This window comes from Podarcis gaigeae (genome assembly GCF_964106915.1).
Source record: "Podarcis gaigeae genome assembly, chromosome: 11".
Lineage (NCBI taxonomy): Eukaryota > Metazoa > Chordata > Lepidosauria > Squamata > Lacertidae > Podarcis > Podarcis gaigeae.
The window spans coordinates 39,594,194-39,603,671 of record NC_139687.1 but is presented as its reverse complement, the minus strand read 5'-3'; positions in this window follow the sequence as shown (position 1 = coordinate 39,603,671).

Sequence of the window (9,478 nt, the reverse complement as noted above, 5' to 3'; positions counted from 1 at the left end):
AGAGAGGAAAATATCGACGTGATTATTCTGCTTTACAGCCCAGTCCCAGACATGATTTCCTTATTCAGTGGTGCTTGCTCACAGGAAAACATGGATTGAGCTGCAGCATTGCACTGATTCTTTCTCAGGTCTGTTTACAAACTATTTTTCCATCTTCTTCAGGTGCACGTTAACAAGCAACAAAATAATTTTTTGACATATGGCTAGGTATAAAGGTTGTCGTTACCTAATTTTCAGATGCCTTAGGAAGTAATTAGTGAGACTACCGTATCCAAGGCATTCCACAAATAGAGCAGTAATAAATACAATTTAAAGACTCAAACAATAGATAGAGCACAAAATATATCTCTCTCGTTCATTTTCCCTATAACATAGGTGTGAATGCAGCATGTGGTCACAGAATTATTATTATATTAAAGTTCTTAGTAGTGCAAAACTACTCAGTTGTATAAAACATAGTAGAGTAAAGGTAAAGGTAAAGGTAAAGGGACCCCTGACTATTAGGTCCAGTTGTGACCGACTCTGGGGTTGCGGCGCTCATCTCGCTTTATTGGCCGAGGGAGCCAGCGTACAGCTTCCGGGTCATGTGGCCAGCATGACTAAGCGGCTTCCGGTGAACCAGAGCAGCGCACGGAAATGCTGTTCAGCTTCCCGCCAGAGCGGTACCTATTTATCTACTTGCACCTTGACCTGCTTTCGAACTGCTAGGTTGGCAGGAGCAGGGACTGAGCAACGGGAGCTCACCCCGTCGCGGGGATTCAAACCGCCAACCTTCTGATCGGCAAGCCCTAGGCTTTGTGGTTTAACCCACAGCGCCACCAAGCTAGGCATATTTTCAATAATTTGATTATGTCTCCTGATTTAGGTCTATTTTATTGCTGTTTTAGTGAATCTTTTGCACTATTTTAAGTAAACTACTTAGTGATATACTTTGTAATTAAGCAGCCCGATCAGCAAGAGTGCACTTGACCCTTTGTGCATAGAAGATTTTGAATGGACAACCCCTGCCACCACCACCGTGTCTTTTTAATGGAGAAAACAGTGGAGCAGAGGACTAAGAAGGCTTGAGTTTTTTCATTCTATGGGCTACGTTTAAAATGAGGCTGCATTTTAAATTGCATTTTAACCTGTATTTTAAATTGGAGTTTTTTCCCCTATTAGGTTTTTACTGTAATTTTACTGGTGTTAGCGGCCCTGAGCCCAGCTCTGGCCAGGGAGGGTGGGGTATAAATTTATTATTATTATTATTATTATTATTATTATTATTATTATTATTATTAGACTGCCTGCAGAGCCACATAGGCCTTGCCAAAAAAAGAGAAAACACATCACTGAAAAGGAGAGCAAATGTGGTGCAGATTTGCAGAACATTTGCATTTGCTCATTTATATGTACAGATGAAAATGTGGAAATAATTACCATGATTTGAATGAGAAATTCGACACATTCCCCATAGTGAGGAACGCGGGTGGCCTGTGCCAATCTGCTGTTGATCGGCAATTTCATGGCTTCTGCTCTCGATTCTTAATGGTTCTTTAACTTTAAACCAGATAGATGATTGCTTCAACTAGGGGAAAGAACATAGCTCAGTGGTAGAACATCGGCCTTACACACAAGAGGTTCTTGGTTCAGTCCCTGGTATCTCCAGATAGGAAAGGGGGAAGCTAATGGCTCAGACCCCAGCAGAGGATAGCAAACTGAAACTCGATTGAGACAGCTTGAGTGATGCTATTAAAACTGTGAATGATCCTGACTGTGCAAAAGATAGGATATAAATTTTAAAATGCCCAACTTTAGCTCAACCAGAACCAGATTTGAGGGACAATTTATTTTGCTTCTAGCCCCTGAACACTGTCCTGCCTCTCTGACCTTGAAATCATTGTAATGAACCATGTGTATAAAGGAAGATTCCCAAAGATAATGAAGAATATACCCCAATCTCCAAGCAGTGGGAGATTCCAGGGGTCCCTGGGTTCAGGCTTCCTTTGGAATGAGGGACAGTTCATCTGGGTATTCCAGGAACTGAATCTGTGCTGGATCCAGGAATTTGAAAGGAGCCCAGGCATACAGCCTAACTCCCTGCAAAACTCATAACACTATTCGTTGTCATCTGGATTTGACTGGATAAGAAACTCGTGCTCTTAAAACTGTGTGTTCTATTTTATTTGACATGCCAGATTGATTGATTTAAGTAAAAAAAAAAATGCTTTAACAAAGCAGCAGTAGTCTTAAAATAAAAATAAAAATCTGTTAACTAGATGTTCATTTAAGTCTAAGAATACAGCTACTCTGTAGCCTAATGAATCACACTGGCAACACTTCAGAAAGTTTCCTTGCGGTTGCCTTCAAGTTCCAGTATCCAGAATGCACGTTTTGGTTTTCCTGATTTTTCCTTCTAATTGGGAAACTCATTGTGCTCATCTTACAGAATGCCTAAACTTCTAGAGGGCTGTTTCAGGGACATAAGATAAAGGTAAAGGGACCCCTGACCATTAGGTCCAGTTGTGGCCGACTCTGGAGTTGCGGTGCTCATCTCGCTTTATTGGCCGAGGGAGCCGGCGTACAGCTTCTGGGTCATGTGGCCAGCATGACTAAGCCGCTTCTGGCATACCAGAGCAGCGCATGGAAAAGCTGTTTACCTTCCCACCAGAGCGGTACCTATTTATCTACTTGCACTTTGACGTGCTTTCGAACTGCTAGGTTGGCAGGAGCAGGGACTGAGCAACGGGAGCTCACCCCATCACGGGGATTTGAACTGCCAACCTGCTGATCGGCAAGTCCTAGGCTCTGTGGTTTAACCCACAGCGCCACCCGCGTCCCTTGTTTCAGGGACATAATTGTTTGTAAAAGGGGAAGAAGGGGAGAAAGGCCTGAGAAACTCCTGTGCATAGATGGAAGTGTAGTGAACATGAAGAAAAAAGACTTCTGCCACTATTATTTATTTATTTAGTTATATCCCACCTTTACCCCAGAACTGGGACTCAAGGTGTCTTACATAACTTCAACATGGATAAAACACAGAAAGCAAATATCTAGGGCAGGGGTAGGCAAACTAAGGCCCGTGGGCCGGATGCGGTCCTTCTCAATCCAGCCCACGGACAGTCCGGGAATCAGCTTGTTTTTACATGAGTAGAATGTGTCCTTTTATTTAAAATGCATCTCTGGGTTATTTGTGGGGCATAGGAATTCGTTCTTTTTTTTCCTTCCAAAATATAGTCCAGCCCACCACATGGTCTGAGGGACAGTAGACAGGCCCACGGCTGAAAAAGGTTGCTGACCCCTGATCTAGGGTTTATAAAATATAATAGTTTAAAGGGAATTAAACTACAATGGGGTTAAAATGATGCAGAAACCAAATCTATTAAAACACAGACAGTAAAAACAGCACAGCACTATTAAGAGCCCTTTCCTTTAAAACAAAAACAAAAACATCAGCTGTTAGGTGGGGAGGAAGAGCAGCCTAAGCAAAGAGCTGCTGCTCCTCTGGTCTCTCGAGATTTCTGCACCCTCACTGACATCCTCTTCGAGCTCTGAGGAGGGTCTCGTCACAAGCCATGAGGACTCTTCCTGCTCTCTCCCGCCAGTTTCAGGTTTGAATATATTTATTTACGTGGTCGTGTGCAAGTCAATCACACATAAGCGCGGGGATGCCTGTACTATAACTCCCTCCTCCCCTTCATATACAAAAACCTGTTTAGGACATTCTTCCAGATCAATGGAATAGCAGTACTTATTTTTTTTTCTCCTGGATATTGTCAGAAACGCTTTTTACAGTCATTCTGGACTGTGTTTAACACTCAGCATTACACAATTGATCGCTAAGAGAAAAAGCAGCCTTCGTTTATAATGCCAACACCGCTGAAACAGAAATAGCACATGCCACTTTAGCAAAGAGAGCTGTTTTTTTTCCCTTCTACCCGAAACAGTTATGCAATAATATGTAACCAACTTCACATAGTAACATTGTGGGGAATAAGAGAGCTTGCTAACATCTTGTGATCATTGTGCTGGAAGGGTATTTTTGGCTCCTTATCAAAATAATGATCATTCTTGTCAATACACAGAGCGCTGAAGAAAATGAGGGGTGGGGGGATGTTCTTTTTTTAAAAAAAAATAAGGACAGCAGCAGATTTTACTTTTTTCGATAAAGTCCAAACCCTTTGGTGGCCAGGGGGAGAAGGGGAGGGGATGTGTTGTGGATTTGGCAAGTCATAAGAAATTCTTTGAAATATTGAATGTAGGGAGTTGACAGGTGAATGGAGAACTCTGCATCCTTCACTAGAGAAAATATTGTGTAACTGATGAAAGAAAAAAGTGTTCTGTACTCTGGAAACTATTGACAGTTGACTTTTTATGCTGTCACTAGCGGCTGCTACCACTTGTCAGATCCAGCCAGCAAGTGTAAGATAAAGACAGTTATTGTCTTGATCAACGTAAGGATCAGAACCACTCAATTTGCATTACAAACAGCTTGAAGCAGCGAAGAAAGGCCACAACGTCCCTGGATGTTAAATGAAAGAACGACTACCAAGCGGTAATTTCTTAAGAGTGCCTGCTGACTTAAGCCATGTATCACAGTGACTGAGCACCTGCCTTTTATGTCAAGGCCTCAGGCCCAATCCTTTGCTGCCTTCAGATGCAGAGTCTCAAATAACAAGGCATGAAAAGTCTTCTGTCTTAAGAACATAAGATGATCCCTGTTGGAATCTGACCAAAGGACCACCAAGTCCTGAAGTTTGTTCCTACAGCAGCTAGCCAAATGCCTATGGGACGTTCAAAAGTTGGTTGTGAATGCATTCTCCCACTTGTGATCACCAGCAATCGGTATTAAGAGGCATGCTTCTCGGGTACTGGAGGTAATATACAGTCATTATGATTAGTAACTATTGACAGACTTAGCCAGCATACTTTTGTAATCCCTCTTTTAAACCCACCTCAGTTGGTGGCCATCGCTACATCAAAATCCCAAAGTTTAACTATGTGCTATATAACTCCTTTAGCCCACCTGAACCTCCAACTATTCCACTTCATGGGATGACCCCAGATTCCAGTATTATGAAAGAGACAGATTGTGCAATGTTATACACCTCTATTTTTAAATAAACTTTATTCATTTCGGAAATAAAGACAGAATACAAACAACATCAAATATACTGATACAAAAGAGGGGGAAAGAAAACTAGAATAGCTAGAATATACAGTGGTACCACGGGTTAAGTACTTAATTCGTTCCAGAGGTCCATTCTTAACCTGAAACTGTTCTTAACCTGAAGCACCACTTTAGCTAATGGGGCCTCCTGCTGCCGTCATGCCGCTGGAGCCCGATTTCTGTTCTCATCCTGAAGCAAAGTTCTTAACCCGAGGTACTATTTCTGGGTTAGCGGAGTCTGTAACCTGAAGCATATGTATCCTGAAGCGTATGTAACCCGAGCTACCACTGTAGTCGGTTCGGTCCAATGCCTAAGCCACTACCACTCACATTCTGTAATCAATAAATTTGTGGCCTTTATTAGCCCATAAACCTAAAATACTGGTGTTCACATGTTTCATTCATCAAGGGATGCGTGTGGGGCCTTGACGCGTAAATCACTTTATCTTATTTTTTATTTAAAAATAGCCTCGCCACAAACTTAATGGAACCATTCTATGTTCTGTTTCTGTGTATTGACATGTATCAAAAATGTAGACCAAATAGAATAAAAATGATCTGATTCAAATTCTCCCCTCATTTTCTTTGATACGCAAAATGCTCAGAGAGAGGAATATCCCAAATTCAACACCTCCATCATGCAGCCCACTCAGCCACCTTTTTCATAAGCTAAAAAGCCCCGGATGGTCTTAAATCTTTGCCTTACAACATGGAGAGATGCTGCCAACCACGGTAGAGAATACTCAGCTTAGGTGATGGACTACTGCTGTCAGCAGTTTTATGGTATCTGGCAGCTCCTCATATCCTCAGAAAAGGAACACCCCTTCATTAGAGGTAGTCACTGGTGGCACCATCACCCAGAGAAGCTATTATTTCTATCATGGGCCCAGAGAGTATGGCGATATAAAAGATTATATTATTGACTATGATCATGAGTCCTGGATAGGGTTAAGAATTCACACTCAGGACAACTCATTTGGTTTAGTTTAGAGAGGGGTTCTAAATGTCCACCCCTTCCTCACCAAAACGCCTGCAGTGGTGAGTAATTCCTGGTACACCAAACCATATTATTTGCAAAGCAAAAAAATGAAATATTGTTCATTCATTTAACTGAAGATGCAAACAGAGGATATTTATTTTTGGGTACCTATCTGTCTCAAAAATCTGTCCTTACGCTTCATTATAAGCCTCTTTCCCTATCATTGCAGCACAGCCAGGTTATTAAACTTGTAAAAGACAAGTTCCTTTGTTGCACTTTTGGGATTTTTTTCTCTGATTCCTTCAGCTCGACGTGACTGTGTCAGGTCAATCCACAAAGCAATTAATCCCTAATGCCTGGATTGAAAATGATTAAACCCCATTGAAGTTATGGCGGGGGGCGGAATATAGCAAAGCCAAGTAATCGAGCTGTGGTTCGAGGCTTATGAGAGGACCAAAAAGTAGACAATGAAAGAATCCACAAGAAGAGCCATCAGGTCTCTTAGAAAGCAGGTTGTCATGACTGTTTACAAATCTGTAGCTTATTGGCAAAACAGGAGAAAAGTTGGCCTAGGATGCTGAAGAGTGCAGTGGTGTGGAAGAACCTAACAACCTACTGGATGATTTCTCTATTTACCAACCATCAGAAGCTGACAGTATTATATAAGGGCCAGTAAACACAATCATGCTCACACAGAGAGACCTTGCTCTCAGAGTGATGCAGGCAATGAGCTAGAATGCTCCTGTTTAAAGTCCCTGCATTTGACACTGAAACACAGAGCATGGCGAGGAGGGGCAGATAAAGATTCTGGATGCCAACCATATCTGATAACATTGTTCTCTTATCAAAAGTGGAACACAGGCTGGAAAGAGGGTGAAGCAAGTATTTGATCATTCTTTTTTCTTTTAGCACACAGGAGTGGATTACACAGAGAGGGAGGGGTGGAGTCCATAATGAAATCCACAGCCCCTCTTCACTGATTTCTCCCCCCAAAATACTAAGATTGATTTGGGTGTCAATGCTTGGGTTGTATACATGTGTAAATAAAACCCTATATCCTAAAAATACCACAGTGTTCACTGACTTCATTCCACAGGAAACAGAACCCTGGGTAAAACGCTTGGAAGCTCCAGAGTCTCTCACTGCTCAGAGACTGGTCTTGCTACCCTAAAACCACCTCTGCGTTACTGAGGTAAATATGACTACAGTCTTCCCTGTGCTACTTACCTTACTAAGCCATCCATTGTTTCTTAACCACATGAAGGGATGGGAGAGAAATTCAGTTCAGTTGATATTTAAAGGCAACCTACCTAATCTGCACTTTCTCAAACAAGTATAGAAAATGCCAGCGGTGAAAAACTTTAAGCACATGCCTGCATTTCTAGTTGTACAGGAACTCTACTGATTTAATATTAGATAGGCAAACAGATTTCCCCCTGCTGAACAGCCCTAGCTGAAAATGCATATGGCAATTCCTTTAAAAATCACGGCACCTGCTTTGTTTTTTCTCAAGTATTGCCAGTGTAGCAGCAATCCTACAGTTTTTTTTCTTCTACTAATGAAAAATAAACTGCTTCAGGTTAGAATGTTAAAATGCACCATAAAGTCTAGTGAAGCCAACTACCGTGTTTCAAACTTGATGCCATCTGCTGTTAAGGCTGTCACCTGGATTAAAAAGTTTTAGGGCTATGAATTCTTGACGCACTGTCTCTCTGGCCTGAAGGAATCTGTTGGCGGTAGCTGCTGAATAATTCAGGGATCTTCGTTTAATAAATGAAAGTTTTAGCCTAGGGAAGAGTTTACATACCCTAATTCGTCACAGGATTCTATCTGGCTGAAAACCGCAGTCCTAAAAGGCTTCCAACAATACAATTCATGTCAACAGAGTTCCAAAATGATCAACAAGAGACTTGCCTCCTTAGCCTTCTTAATTCCATCTCCTGGTTTGAAACAACAACAACAAAATTTTGAAACTATACTGGAAAAAAGAACTGCTTTTCATCCCTTTCAGAAGGGCTCTCAGAGGCATGGGAGAGATTTGATTTGTTTTGTTTTGCTTTCTCCCACAGTATCTGTTCCTCAGCCATTTTCCTTAAAACATCAGCTTGCTTTTGTTTCAACCTGCCACTCATTTATAATACTGAAAGGACATAACAGAGTTTTAGCAGAATGAGCCAACATGGATCCCATTTCCTCATAGGACTAAGCCGTTTTTGTTTCCACAGTAATTAATCCCGAACATGCTTTCAGTTTTGCCAGCCTATGATCTGCATGTTTCCATTCATAGCAAGCAGCTGCTTTTTTAAATAGGGCGCTACTTAATTTTGGATGAAGGAGCCTTAATTGCATTAAGATGTTCCACAAACATGGCTAATGAAGGCCGGCGAAGTTTTCCTTTTCTTAGATGCAGCTTCAGCTCTTGCAAAACAAAACAAAACAAAAACCTGCTTTAAAAAGAAGTGGGAGATTAAAAACAAACACTTAACCTTTATAACTTGCAGAAAAACTACCACTGCCACTACTGCTAAAAATTATAAAATTATAAAATTATATATATATATACCACCCTTCATCCAAACATCACTGGGCGGCTCACCACATAAAAATACAAAATGAGAACACACACACACACAAAAAACCCCAACACATAATAACAAACAAACAATAACACACACACATTTAAAAGGCTATAGAATGTTAATCAGCCAATGGCCTAGTTATAAAAAGCATTTTTGCCTGGCAGCTAAGAATATGTAATAAAGGCGTCAGGCGAGTCTCCCTGGGGAGAGCAGTCCACAAACAGAGCGCCACCTCAGAAAAGGCCTGTTCTCACGTTGTCAGCCTCTGGAGCTGTTGTGGAGGAGGCACATAAAGAAGGGCCTCAGGTGATGATCGCAGAATCTGGATTAGTTCATATGTGGAGAGGCTTTGACCTAGAACAATGCACTATTTACTTTGCAAATTCACCTTATCTGTCATTTTCTATTTTGTGTCAGTTCATAACCTGATGCAGCTATATGATAAATGTGCAAACCGGATGCATAAATTCCCCTCAGCAGTGGCTAGAAATGAGTCATTAGATCCACAGCAGGCATTCTTCCCCGTATCCTGAGGGAGAGAGAAACAGGTGCTAAACACCTGTAGGCTAGCCTACCTGCAATTAAAAACATTACTTGAGAAGTAGAAATAGAAGCAAATTATTTATCCTATCACCTTTTCACTGAGGGTCATGTTCCCAGATGTTGCAGTTTGGGGTAGTTGCTGTGAAAATGGCCTTGTGCTCATTCAGACTGTGCATGCTTCCCTGCACCCACCCACTCAGTCTGACCTGGGGCCTGATCCAGCACTTT